Consider the following 13837-nt stretch of genomic DNA (forward strand, 5'->3'; position numbering starts at 1 on the left):
GGGGGCTCACCTCAGTTTTTGAAATATTGTAATGTAATGGAGTGTTGGATTTAGGTCTTTTGCACACTTGAAGGAAACTATTTTTCTATGTATCTTTTTTGACAAAAAAAAAAAACAAATTTGTCGTTGAACGAAAATAAAGAATAAATAAAAAAAGAAAAGTTTTAACAGTCCCTAGACTCCAGGAGGCTGCTTTCTGACTTGTGTGAGAGACTGACAGGAACAGCAGTCCTATTACCAGCAACTAGTCTCTGTGTAATGTGGGACTGCAATACAGATTAGCTCTCTGCTCCATCTCCTGCTATTCTCAGTCTCACTCCACTCCTCCTCTCTCTGGGCTAGTGCACGACAAAATCGCAATAGCAATCGCTAGTAATTCGCGAATGCGACTTGATAATTTGGGCTGAGGCTGCCATGATAACGGACCTCAAGTCTATGTTTCCCCCCAGGCCAAAAGGTCCCAGTCCTCCCCTGGTAGCAGCATAGTGTATGTCTACTGTGTGCTGTGTGTGTATAGTGTGTGCGTGTGTGTGTGTGTGTGTGTGTGTATAGTGTACTGTGTATAGTGTGTGTGTTGTGTGTGGTGTGTGTGCATGTATAGTGTGTGTGTGTGGGTATAGTGTGTGTGTACTGTGTGTAAGTGTATGCTGCAATAAGTATATTTTATGGTGAAACTCTCTGCTGCATTCCAACTATTTTCTGGGGAACCCATACCGCAATAAGTGTATTTTCTTATTTTCTGGTGAAACGCTGCTGTATTATGATTTTCGGGGGTCTTGGGGTGGGGTTCACCACGGGGGTGGAGGGCAATCATGGGGGGCGCCACAGGATTTCTCACCTGGAGTGACAAAATGGCTAGAGACGCCCCTGCCTCTGCCATGCCACTATCCGGGTGTTGGGACACTTTTTACACCATTTTTAAAGAAATTGTGACTGCAGAGATGCCCTGCAGGTTTTAGAGCCGTGCCGCGCCGAAAAATGGGTGTGGTCATGGACCAGAATGTGGGTGTGGTCACGGATGGAGACAAATTTACATGAACTTAACAATGGTGGGACATTAGATTAGGACAGTGGTGGCGAACCTTTGGAGGTCGAGTGCCCAAACTGCAACCCAAAAGTCACTTATCTATCTCAAAGTGCCAACAGTAATTTAAACTAAATACAAACTTTTTAACTCATACATGAACATTATGGAAAATCCAAGTTGAAAATAAACTGTGAAGATAAACAATTTCATCCATCCTACTCCTGAAAAACGTATTCATTTTTTTAGAACCTCCTAGTTTTTCTGTTTTAAAAAGCTAAAAAAGTAGGTTTAATGCTATTGTCTCATATGATGATGATTCAGCTTTTTCCATAGTCTCGCAGTTAGCAATCATGTGACTCCCAACAAGACAAATTTAGCAATCATGAGGCCACCATCAAGACAAATTCAGCAATCAGGAGGCCCCCAACAAGACAAATCCAGCAATCAGGAGGCCCCCAACAAGACAAATCCAGCAATCAGGAGGCCCCCAACAAGTCAAATTCAGCAATCGTGAGGCCCCCAACAAGACAAATTCAGCAATCATGAGGCCCCCCAACAAGACAAATTCAGAAATCATGAGGCCCCAACAAGACAAATTCAGCAATCATGATGCCCCTAACAAGACAAATTCAGCAATCATGAGGCCTCCAACAAGACAAATTCAGCAATCATGAGGCCCCCAACAAGACAAATTCAATAACCATGAGGCCCCCAACAAGACAAATTCAGCAACCATGAGGCCCCCAACAAGACAAATTCACTAGACAGCATTTCACAAACATAGGCAGAATGCCCCCCCTTAATATGGTAGACACCTCTCACCTGGCTTCTGAATTTTCCTCTACTGGCTGCTGTGCCTGGCTGGCCTGGCAATACTGTTTTTGGCTGGATTGGGGATGATGTGTGGGCTGAAAGGCCTGGTAGTGATGCTGTGGCCTGGCTGGCGATAATGCTGTGTCTGGGCTGGCAGTGATGCTGTGGCCTTTTTGACAGTGATTCTGAGCTGGTTGGCTGGTGGCTGGCCTGGATAGTTTAGGTAGTGACAGGTGCCCCCTAGTTTAGGTAGCGCCAGGAGCCTCCCAGTTTAGGTAGTGACAGGGCCCCCCAGTTTAGGTAGCGACAGTAGTCACTCCAACAAATCAATTTACAATTTTTCATTTACTAACATCTCAGCAATCCCTTCCTTGTCAATATAAAAAATTAGGTTCCAAATCTTTTATCATCTAGTAACAGATAAAAAACGTAGTCTTGGCTTGCTGAATCACTTGTGCCATTCTGAATGGGAATGCAGGTATATGCTTTAGTAATGAAGGCCCAGTATTTTCCTTGCATCTCAGCTTCAGCCTACCACATCTGCTCTGTCTGTTCTGAGTCCTTAGCCTGTTCTGAATAGACAGTATCAAATTGCTTGCTGCTGTGTTACAACTATTCTTTTTTTATAAAAAAGAAATGCATTGTAGCCATCTGCTTCATCTTGTTATGCACATTTAAAAAATTAAGAAGATTATTTGCTAGGAGGCCAATCTGTTTAAAAGAGTTTCCTTTTACATGTAAAGACAATCTGATGATTGAGGTGAGGAACACAGGACAGATGTGATTAGCTAAGATGGATAGTTGGAGGTGGATGTCAAATTACCAGACACTTTCAAGAGCAGGAAATGAACTGATTTGAATTTAAATCACACGCATGACTTGGGAAGACTTGGGTACATTATCTTTAAAAAAAATGACAGATTGGAACTTTTATGAATTTATATGGAAAAACATCACATAGCGTGAAATACCTGTATATTTTTAACAGCTTAAGACTGCAAAGGACAGTCATTTATGTCTAGAAACAGTTTGGTCATGTCACATGAAGCCATTTTGCAGTTAGTTGTCTATTTATCTATTTAGTGTGAATTAGCACTAGCTTAGCCAGCCTATGCCCAGGGGGCTAAAAGATGGTACCCTACTTATATTTATATGTCATCTGCCTTAGCCACCCTCACCTCACAACAGTTATTTTATATTCAGAGTATAAATGAAAGCTTAGCTGTTGGCCTGTTTCTGTGTACTTCTTGTATGCCTTCTTAGCTGCCTGTAGATCCACATTGGAGTGCTGAGCAGCAATGATCATAACATGTTAATTACAATTACGTGAGAATTTTTCAAAAAGACTTACTTTTTGAGACTTCGAAAATGTACAGGAAAAATGTTTTTTAAATTCAGAAAAATGCCAGTTCAAAACATATTATCTTTGCATTCTTAGAATCGATTATCTCAAAAACAGCATGGTCTTTAGGAAAAATTTGACTTGTTCCCACTCTTCTCCTTAACATGCGTATCAATTCTGGTGGAAACAGTATGTATGGGTGCTTTGCTGTTAACCACTGAAGTAATCACAAAATTACGAGAAAGTTACACAAAATTGTGAAATTACAGTTCCTGATTATGTTTCATATGAAATTGATTACAATTTTTCTCGAAATTTCACAGTATGATTTGCAATTTCGATGCAAAATTATGATTATGCAAAATTCAAGCTCATCACTAGTGCTGAGTTCTTTCATGTAGAGAGAGAAGAAAGCCCAGCTATTGTCCCTGCTATAGGTGTCCCTTTTGATTTATTGGCCTCAATTCACTAAGCTTATCTCCTGTCTTTAATAACATTTCTAGAGTTATCGACATGGTGATAAGGCATGCAGTATTCAGGAAACATTTTACCTCAGGCAAACCTAAAGTTCATTCTTCTGTCTTTAAGTTAAGGTGAGATCTCTAAAGTTAACTCATAATTCAATCCTTAAAATAACTCCAGTGTTTAAAACATACTAATCCACTTACCTGGGGTTTCCTCCAGCCTGTGGGCTGTGGCAGGCAGGACGTGCCCTCGACGCCGCTCCGGAGGCTCCCGGTCTTCTCCGGTGGCTCACCCGACCTAGCTAGGCCAGCTTCCTGGTCGGGCTTCTCCTTGTGCTCCAATGTGCATCTCACGCGGTCGCGCTGACGTCATCAGACATCCTACGGACTGTACTGCGCAGGCACAGAACTACTGCGCCTACGCAATACAGCCTGGAGGACTTCTGATGACGTTAGCACGACCACGTGAGATGCACGTTGGAGCGCACAAGAGCCCGACCTGGAAGCCGGACTGGCCATGTCGGGTGAGCCACCGGAGAAGACCGGGAGCCTCCGGGGTGGCAGCGAGGGCATGTCATGCCAGCCACGGGCTGGAGGAAGCCCCAGGTAAATAGATTAGCATTTTTATTTTTTTAAACACCTCCCTGAACCTTCCCTTTTAAGACAGGCTGTTAATTAACTGCATGTGAAAATAACTACAAAGGGGGTATCTTAAGGACTGAAGAGATAAGATAAATCTCTCACTGTGAAAACTTATCTCTACGCCTTAATAAGGCAAGGTCAATGTGTGTTGGTAAGTTTTCTCTTGCCTTATTATCTCCAGCATGATCTTAGTGAATTGAGGCCATTGGCCTTGTTATAAACTGTTCTTATCACCTTGCTTCGACACCATTGTCTCACAGACTGTGAGATCACTTGACTCTCCACACAGCAAACAGGAAATAGACTTTCTCAGGCTTCTCCAATGTTTCCGTTATTTATTCAAATCACAGAAAGACAGATAGATACATTCATCTCCTGGCCAAGCAGACTTCCATGTTGCGTTACAGCTGCTTGAGTATCTTCCTACTGAAGATACCCAGGTCTTCTTGTATCTACTCTATGTTACAGCTAGACTACCTATGTACAGCATACATTATATCAGATTACATAAAGGAAGAACATGCTTAGAGAAATAATTGGGTTCCAGTCAGTATTGCGAGCTAGTGCGGAAGGAAGAAGCCGAAGTGAGTTCCCCATCGCTCGCTCCAGATTTAATACCGACTAGGAAAGAGTTAAATATGACATCATCTTCGCCACCCCCTATATCAGTCTATTGGTGGACCCACTCGTGGTGTCATCATACCCGCCTACTCGATTAATAATCAATGAGGCACTTGACCCAGATGCAGGACCGTGGATGTTTAGTAAACATGGCCAATGTTTTCTGTTCCTGTGGTTGAGGTCAGAGTAGTCCGATGGCCTTCTCTTAGGAACATGTTCTCAGTATCTGCGTGTATCTTCTGCTACACGCAGACCCTGAGATGCCTCTGCCTGCATCACCAAACCTCTATCTATTTTAAAGGCATACACTGCGGACAAGCCTTTTACATAAAACTCAGGCCAAGTAACTGAGGCCTACTTAAATTATAACAATCCCCCCTAAAACGGCTTGACCCGCAGATCCCAGCGTCTGAACCTCCCAGTACCTGGTTTCTTTTCTTTTATGTTTCACTTCTCGATGTTCGTGCTCACACAACTTCTCTGCTCTAGGCGATTACCCCTGGAAGAGAGAGAGCAAGACCTCTTGGTCTTCCTGTAACCAGGCTCTCTGGGGATGCCCTACTTCTAAATCCCTCTATACCACATGCTCAGCATTTGCGTCACTTGCGTATCACTCACAAACTTGCATGACCACAGAAAAGTGAAACTCGTTTGGTTGTTACAAAACGGAGCAGTGCCAGGTGCCTTCTAAAAGAGCGCCTTTATACAATCAGCTCCATCACAGGTACTACTAAACCTATACCCGTAACCCTGTATATCCCTTAATTTAAACTATTGGTTCAGGAGATTGTTTATGAGGCACCAATCTCTGAACCAGGTTAATTTGTTTTACGTAATTTTAACACGCAACCTCACCTGGATAATGATGCCTAAAGTTGTCATCCCCATCCAGACGACCAGTGGGTGTAGAAAGAACTTTGGAACTGCAGATGCCCCGTCCGAGTGTCCCTGGAACATCACCGGAACCTTTGTCCACCAGGGCAGACTGGAACTCACCTGCTCATTTTTGTGTTCTACCTCGTTAAGATCACCTGTATCATGGTGAAATCTTACCTCTAACTTAGTGTACGGTTTGTTTAACCTTTGTAACAAAATGTGGTCGTCTTGGATCAAAACCTGTTCCCCTTTGTCCCATGTCGTGTTCTCTTTCAGGACGGGAACTACCCGTGAAGCTTTGACCTTCAGAGTTCTCTTAACAATTTGAGAAACAACGTCATCAAACCTGGATGACAGGATCCATATGGGATCTCCACTCACACAATATGTTCCCCTTGGAAACTCCCCCTTATCGGAACAATTATGAGAATATACCTTGAATGTATCACTAGACCTTATGTTAAAAAACCAAACCTTTCCTTCAGCCACCGGAACTATTGGTTTGGCTTCAGGGTGGATCTTTTGAATGGTAGCCTCGCATTCTGCGTTATTGAGCCTGCAGGCTCCTTCACTAAATTTGGCTTGCCCCGGCCAACGCAGATACTTCTGCAAGAATTGCCCGCATGAGGACAACTCTACTTGCTTCACCTCCCCGTCTAGCACCAAAAAAGGTTGACCTCTCAGGTCCTGGTGTAAGACACGGGTTGAGGTGGGAACTAAGGAAGTAGCGGTGCCTAAAGGAATGTTGCACCGTTTCCATTTGTTCACCCAAACATCTCGAAGCTGCCATGCAAAAGATCCTTCTCCAGAAAAATTAATATACCTCCCCTTGTCCAATCTCTCGCTGACAAAATATGTCCCCAGCTGTCCTGATTGGACCTCTTCCCCCCTTATGTCCTGAGGCACACTATGTACCTGAGGTCGGGAAGACGGTACTCTCTGCAATCGTTCGATTAAGAGTACCTCTTCACTTACCCAACTATCATGAGGATAAGCTGTTGCATATGGACTGTGTAATATCGTCCCCTGTTGTGACCCGTGTGGTGTGAATGGGGTTCCCTGTGTGGGCTTTCCCTCCCCCGGTCGGGACCGCTCTCTCCACCCTCTTTGTCACCTGGAAATGTGGCTTGATCTCGATTTTTACTTCTTGTTTCGAGAACCACCCACCCTCGGCTTTCCAGCCTTTACGTGTGTAAAGTTGTTTCAGAGGCACTCTCTGTTGGTAGCTCCAGAGTGTGATGTTGTCCCCCCCGCGTCTCTCCGGCAGGAGAATTGACGCCTCCTACTCGTTCCTCTCCAATCTGGAACCATCTCACTCTGCATAACCAAGACAAGGTACCCCTGAAACACACACTCCACCTTTTGCATGTACCCATTGTACTGCAATGTACCTTTTAACAAACTTTTGGATCGGTGCATTGATTCTGGGAGTGTGGCATTCAATAGCAGATTTACACTGCCATTAAATTCCCACTGCCCGCACACTTGACCCTTCAGACCTTTCACCCACCTTGTGCCATGAAATTTGCTTTCTCCTGGCACAAGTGCTCTTTTCCTCCGTCCCTGCATGGTCCATCTGTGCCAAGCGGAGGGAGGTGTGAAAGGATCAGTACCTTTGTCACCCAACATTAACATGCTTGGGCCTTGCATTCTCATTAACCCCTTATTATACATGAGAATGTCCTCTCTTCGTTCTCCTAGGACGGAATGGCAACCTAGGATCACCATCAGCACGGTACTCCTCATTATAAAAGCACCACCTTGGGAAAGAAAAACATTAGCAATTTGTCCTATGCTTTGCTCAGACAGTTTTTTTAGTCTCTTTCCGATCTCCGAAATCTCGTGTTTTAGTCTCTTTCCGATCTCCGAAATCTCGTGTTTTAGTCTCTTTCCGATTTCAGGAATCTCGTGTTTTAGTCTCTTTCCAATTTCAGGAATCTCGTGTTTTAGTCTCTTTCCAATTTCAGGAATCTCGTGTTCCTCCAAGCTTAGATTGGCATCTGGAACCTTTCGCTTATCCGACTGACATCTCCATCTTTGCTGCCAGCACTGCAGCTGTCTCAATTCCATATTGCCAAACACCTGAAATCGAAATACAAACAAATCAATTCTTATTAATGATTTGGGATTCGCCCTGCGGCTTGTACTCTTTACACTTTAAATTGATCAATATATACCGTAATTGATCTCGTTGCTTTATGGTTCTCATGAACTTTGTTTACTCTTATTGGTAGATTGGAGTTAAACTTCACCCCCCCTACCTCAGTACTATCCTCAGTACTTACCTGTTTACAATATGCTCCCGCGGACTTCACCTATGGAAGCTCGCTTCACCTTTGGAAGCTCTCACCCCATTGCAGCTCACTCCACATCCCCCCTTATCTGTCCATGCGCGGCCGTCGCATGCACAGATTACGGATGCCACACCTGTTGCTGCTTTGCAGGTGAGCCTGCAATGCTCTTACTCATTATCGCATTTACTTATCTAGAACTTCATTGCGATACCAGCTCTGCTAGAAGTTCTGTGTGTTGTACCCTCTGATCAATGTTTGCCGTGCCACCACCTAAACTACCAAAAAAAACTGGCTGCCTCCCTGTAGGAAGGAGCACTTTGCACTTAAACTACACAGGGTGCAGGGCTAAGCATACCAGCGTCACATGCCTGTATGCAGATCCCTGAATGCCCACTTGGTAGGTAGCCACATGGCAAACACCGTACTGATACACTGTCACTCTGTAAACGGCAATTCTATCATCTGTATAATTGCCCCATGAACTGCTGTCAGTCCTTGTTCTTTGTGCTACAATTGACAGGAGCTGGAAAAAAACACCTTTGACCAATCAGTGGATGAAAAAAACCGCACCAAAAAACAGCCCCAGCCCAGCATAGACCTCTCAGTCAAGCTCTGGCCCTGTCCACGACAAAAACCGGAAAAAAACGTTACCGCTCTGCAGAAGCGGCGACGGAAACCCGAATTGGTCAACTCCCTTTTTTCCAACTCCGGCACCCCCCTGATGCACTGTCCCCCCCTATACTCTATTGGGAACTCATGCTGCACCACCCATTAAGGTGCCCCACTTACAGGAATAATCCCATAAGGAACCCAGTACAGACCCTTTCCTGATCTGCACTGCTACGTGTGTCCCTGCACCTAGCTGGGAAACACGTCCTATTCTGGCATTCCTGTCCATGGACCCAGGGAAAATCTCTGGGGAAATACTTTGAGAACCGAGACACACAGGAGAATGTCTCTGTATTTCTACCCCCCTCCCTTTCAGCTGCTCTGCCCGGAGCCGCGAGCACAGCCTGACGTGACGTGGATCCCCCAGCCCCTCCTCCCCCCCTGCCATGACGTGTGGGGGCCATGACTCACGGGGGCGGGCTCTCTCCACTGCCGCCATTTTGAGTCCTGGACTGCCAGCCAAGATGGCTGCTCCCATAGCAGCCTCTCGTTCCTATAACCTTAGGAAAGAAAACAAACCTCAGACAGAACAAACATTTGTTATTCATAGTTACACAGCATCTATACATTTTACCGAGAGTCAGCCTTCCGCTACCTATACTCTCTGGGATGCTTGCCAAACTTGAGACAAACCGCGTCACAGCTGCAATGCTAAATATTTTACATCCTAGCATCACCCAGGAACGTGGAACCCTCTCTCTCCTCACAAAACATCAGAACAACAGAACAACAGACGAGCTGGCTGAACAACATAACAGATGCAGATATTTACAAGCATGTTAGCAGCTCTGACTGGAAATAGATAAGCTTGCACCTCTCACTACACTCCTCTCTATCACCTCTCCCTCCCATCCAGTACTAACAGAAGCACCGCTGGCTTATCTCCTGCTGCGGGGGACCCCCCCCTTTTTCCCAGCCTCTGTAGAGACGGGGAGAGAAGAGAAGAGAAAAAAAAAACCCACTCGACTTCTTTCCAGCAAAAACATGCCTGAGACAAATGCAGAGATAACCACTACGTAAATATACATGCTTGAATCCGAAGAAAAAAAAACAAGCACCTAAACTCTGAAAGCAGCCTCCCCCCTCCCACCACGCGCGAGAGAGAAGAGAAGCCCGCAGCCACCATGCTGCAATTAACACAGAATATACACATTAACACATTATCCTCCTCTCATACAATAAAGATAATGCAACACAACAACGTAAAACATACTTGCCTGAGCAGAAGACTTTGTAAGCCTGCAAATTCGACCAGCTTTTGGCAACTTTCCACGACACTGAGTGGATCTCTGGAACTACTGAGCGTCAGCTCTGTGTACCCACACTGGCTCAGCGGATCAATCTCCAGCGGCAGCTGCCAGCCGGCCTCGGAGCTTCCAGACACATGCGATCCGGTTTAGGCTAGGACTGATGTGCACTTTCAGTCTAAGTTTAACATCCACGAGTGTCGCCGCTGGTTCTCTCGAATTGCAGCCCGTGTGTGCTCGGCTCCCACACACTACTCACACCAGCTTATCAGTCTCAGCTTGATAAGCTTTACAGTCCGTGTCCGTCTATTCTGCTTGTTTTGCTGTGGAATATCTTGAAACCATTTTCCTTCGGCCCCGGCCCCGTCTGCCTGTATTGTTAGGCAGGGAAGGATTTCAGGCACCACTGTTATAAACTGTTCTTATCACCTTGCTTTGACACCATCGTCTCACAGACTGTGAGATCACTTGACTCTCCACACAGCAAACAGGAAATAGACTTTCTCAGGCTTCTCCAATGTTTCCGTTATTTATTCAAATCACAGAAAGACAGATAGATACATTCATCTCCTGGCCAAGCAGACTTCCATGTTGCGTTACAGCTGCTTGAGTATCTTCCTACTGAAGATACCCAGGTCTTCTTGTATCTACTCTATGTTACAGCTAGACTACCTATGTACAGCATACATTATATCAGATTACATAAAGGAAGAACATGCTTAGAGAAATAATTGGGTTCCAGTCAGTATTGCGAGCTAGTGCGGAAGGAAGAAGCCGAAGTGAGTTCCCCATCGCTCGCTCCAGATTTAATACCGACTAGGAAAGAGTTAAATATGACATCATCTTCGCCACCCCCTATATCAGTCTATTGGTGGACCCACTCGTGGTGTCATCATACCCGCCTACTCGATTAATAATCAATGAGGCACTTGACCCAGATGCAGGACCGTGGATGTTTAGTAAACATGGCCAATGTTTTTTGTTCCTGTGGTTGAGGTCAGAGTAGTCCGATGGCCTCCTCTTAGGAACATGTTCTCAGTATCTGCGTGTATCTTCTGCTACACGCAGACCCTGAGATGCCTCTGCCTGCATCACCAAACCTCTATCTATTTTAAAGGCATACACTGCGGACAAGCCTTTTACATAAAACTCAGGCCAAGTAACTGAGGCCTACTTAAATTATAACAGGCCTCACTTCACTAAGCAAGCTGTGCCCAACCTAAGGCCTGCAGGCCATTTGCGGCCCGCAAAGCTGTCTTTTGTGGCCCACGGAAGTGTCCTAATACAAGGATGCTGAGGATGAGGATCAGGGGATTGCATCATATGTAAACAGCGTATACGCGTTCTCTGCAGTAGCGCTAGCACTGCGATAGAGACCCCATTGGTTGCTGCAAGAACTTCCCTCCAATAAGAATAAGGCTGATTCCTATTGGATGATTGTTCTTGCAGCAACCAATGGGCGAGGGTAGGGACGAGAGAAGAATCTGCTGTGGGGCTGGAGATGGCACCGGTACCCGTTAGGACAGGTTCTTCATGCTTCAGCTCTCCTTTCCCTTCTGAACACTTTGCCACTTCTGCAGTCCTCCAATCTCAGGGGTTGCGAGCCATCACCCACTGCCCGGCCAGCCTGTAAAAACCTTTCTTGGCCCCATAAAGTGTGCTCTGCGCTGACCTTCACCCTGCGGCTCGGCCAGGGCAACTAATTGAGGCCTCGGCTTCTAGCTGAAAAGTAGGCTGCAACCAACTACCCACAAGCTCACATAGCACTTGTGCTGGGGGGGGGGATCACCCAGAAAGCTGCTGGTCACAGCAATGAGCCCTTCATTCTGTATTAAGATTAAATGTTACAAATTTGAAGCCAAATATTCAGAAACAGGTTTCTGAAAAACAGCTACAAATGTCACATTAAGAAATGCCATGTTAACTAGAAAAATGTTAAAGATTGATATTTAAATTTTGTATGTATGTGTTCTGGCCCGCGAGATTTATCTTAATATGAAGTGTGGCCCTCTGGTAAAAAAAGGTTGGGCACCACTTCACTAAGCTTATCTCCTGTCTTTAATAACATTTCTATAGTTATCACCATGGTGATGAGGCATGTAGTATTTAGGGAAAATTTTACCTCAGGCAAACCTAACGTTTACTCTTTTGTCTTTAACCCTCCTGGCGGTCTAATGTTTTCCGCCAGGAGGCAGCGCAGCAGTTTTTTTGTTGTTGTTTTTTTTTTTAAATCATGTAGCGAGTTCGGCTCGCTACATGATAGCCGCTGCTCAGCGGCATCCCCCCGCCCGCTTCGATCAGGGAATCCCGTTCAAAGAACGGGATTTCCTGGAGGGCTTCCCCTGTCACCATGGTGACGGGGCGGGATGACGTCAGCGACGTTGTGACGTCATTGGGAGTCCCGATCCACCCCTCAGCGCTGCCTGGCACTGATTGGCCAGGCAGCGCACGGGGTCTGGGGGGGGGCGCGCGGCGAGATGGATAGCGGCGATCGAGCGCGGGCCGGCGGCGATCGGTGTGCTGATGCAGCTAGCAAAGTGCTAGCTGCATTCAGCAAAAAAAAAAATTTAAGCAACTGGGGTTACCACCAGGAAGGTTAAGTTAACTCTTCAATCCTATAAATAACTCCAGAATTCTAAAGTTAAAGACAAGCTGTTAATTAACTGCGTGTAAAAATAACTACAGAGGAGGTAACTTAACTATAGAGAAGGTGACTAAACTACAGAGGAGGTAACTTAAGGAATGAAGAGATAAGATAACTCACTGTGCGGTGGCAAGTTTTCTCTTGCCTTCTTATCTCCAGCATGATCTTAGTGAATTGAGGCCAATGTCTTATAGTCCCAAAAGTCTTTTGTTTTCTTTTATATACAGTAGTAATGTATTGAATGGTACAATTAGGTGCTCAGCATCAGGATGTTCCTTGATGTAATCCATGTTTTTTTTAGCTGTCCCAATCATTGTACTTTTCAGGGGTCTTTTGTCAATCTTGATTAAAAAACCCTCAAATGGCCCATCTCCTCCAACCCACATCAACACTATACTGAAAAGGAAAGCCCCAGCAACTGAATCTTTAAAGAGACTCTGAAGCGAGAATAAATCTCGCTTCAGAGCTCATAGTTAGCAGGGGCATGTGTGCCCCTGCTAAAACGCCGCTATAGCGCGACTAAATGGGGGTCCCTTACCCCCGAATCCCCTCCGTGCAGCCGGGGATCTCTTCCGGATTGAGGCAGGGCTAACCGCCGCAGCCCTGCCCCACGCGCGTCTGTCAGCGCGTATCTCCGCCTCTCCCCCGCCCCTCTCAGTCTTCCTTCACTGAGAGGGGCGGGGGAGAGGTGGCGATGCGCCGCTGATAGACGCAACTGGAGGCAGGGCTGCAGCCGTTAGCCCTGCCTCTAGGAGCAGCAAAATCTACGACCAATTTGGTCGTTGATTTTGCGGGGGGGGGAGGGTTGGGGGTGAAGGGACCCCCGTTTAGCCACGGGATATGTGCTCTGAAGCGAGAATTATTCTCACTTCAGTGTCTCTTTAAGCAAGAAGCATTCACATGATTTAAACAAAATGTTTCCAGTGCTGTCAATGTGTTTCCAAAAGATAGACATACAATAATTAATCCTGAACCTCTGCATACTCTGAAGACACTGTCCACTCCAAAATGATTCCAGGTCCCCAGGAAATGTTAAATGGCACAATAAACTGATTACAAGATAAAAAGCAAACACACCAATCCATACATCACCCTGATGCAAGGGAAAGTTACTGTAATACAAGACAATCTATTCTCTATACTCCCGTTACTGGGTTTCCACACAGTGCAAAGTACAAATCTCATTGTCAGAGCACAG

The sequence above is a fragment of the Hyperolius riggenbachi genome, chromosome 5 (assembly GCF_040937935.1).
Source record: "Hyperolius riggenbachi isolate aHypRig1 chromosome 5, aHypRig1.pri, whole genome shotgun sequence".
Taxonomy (NCBI): Eukaryota; Metazoa; Chordata; class Amphibia; order Anura; family Hyperoliidae; genus Hyperolius; species Hyperolius riggenbachi.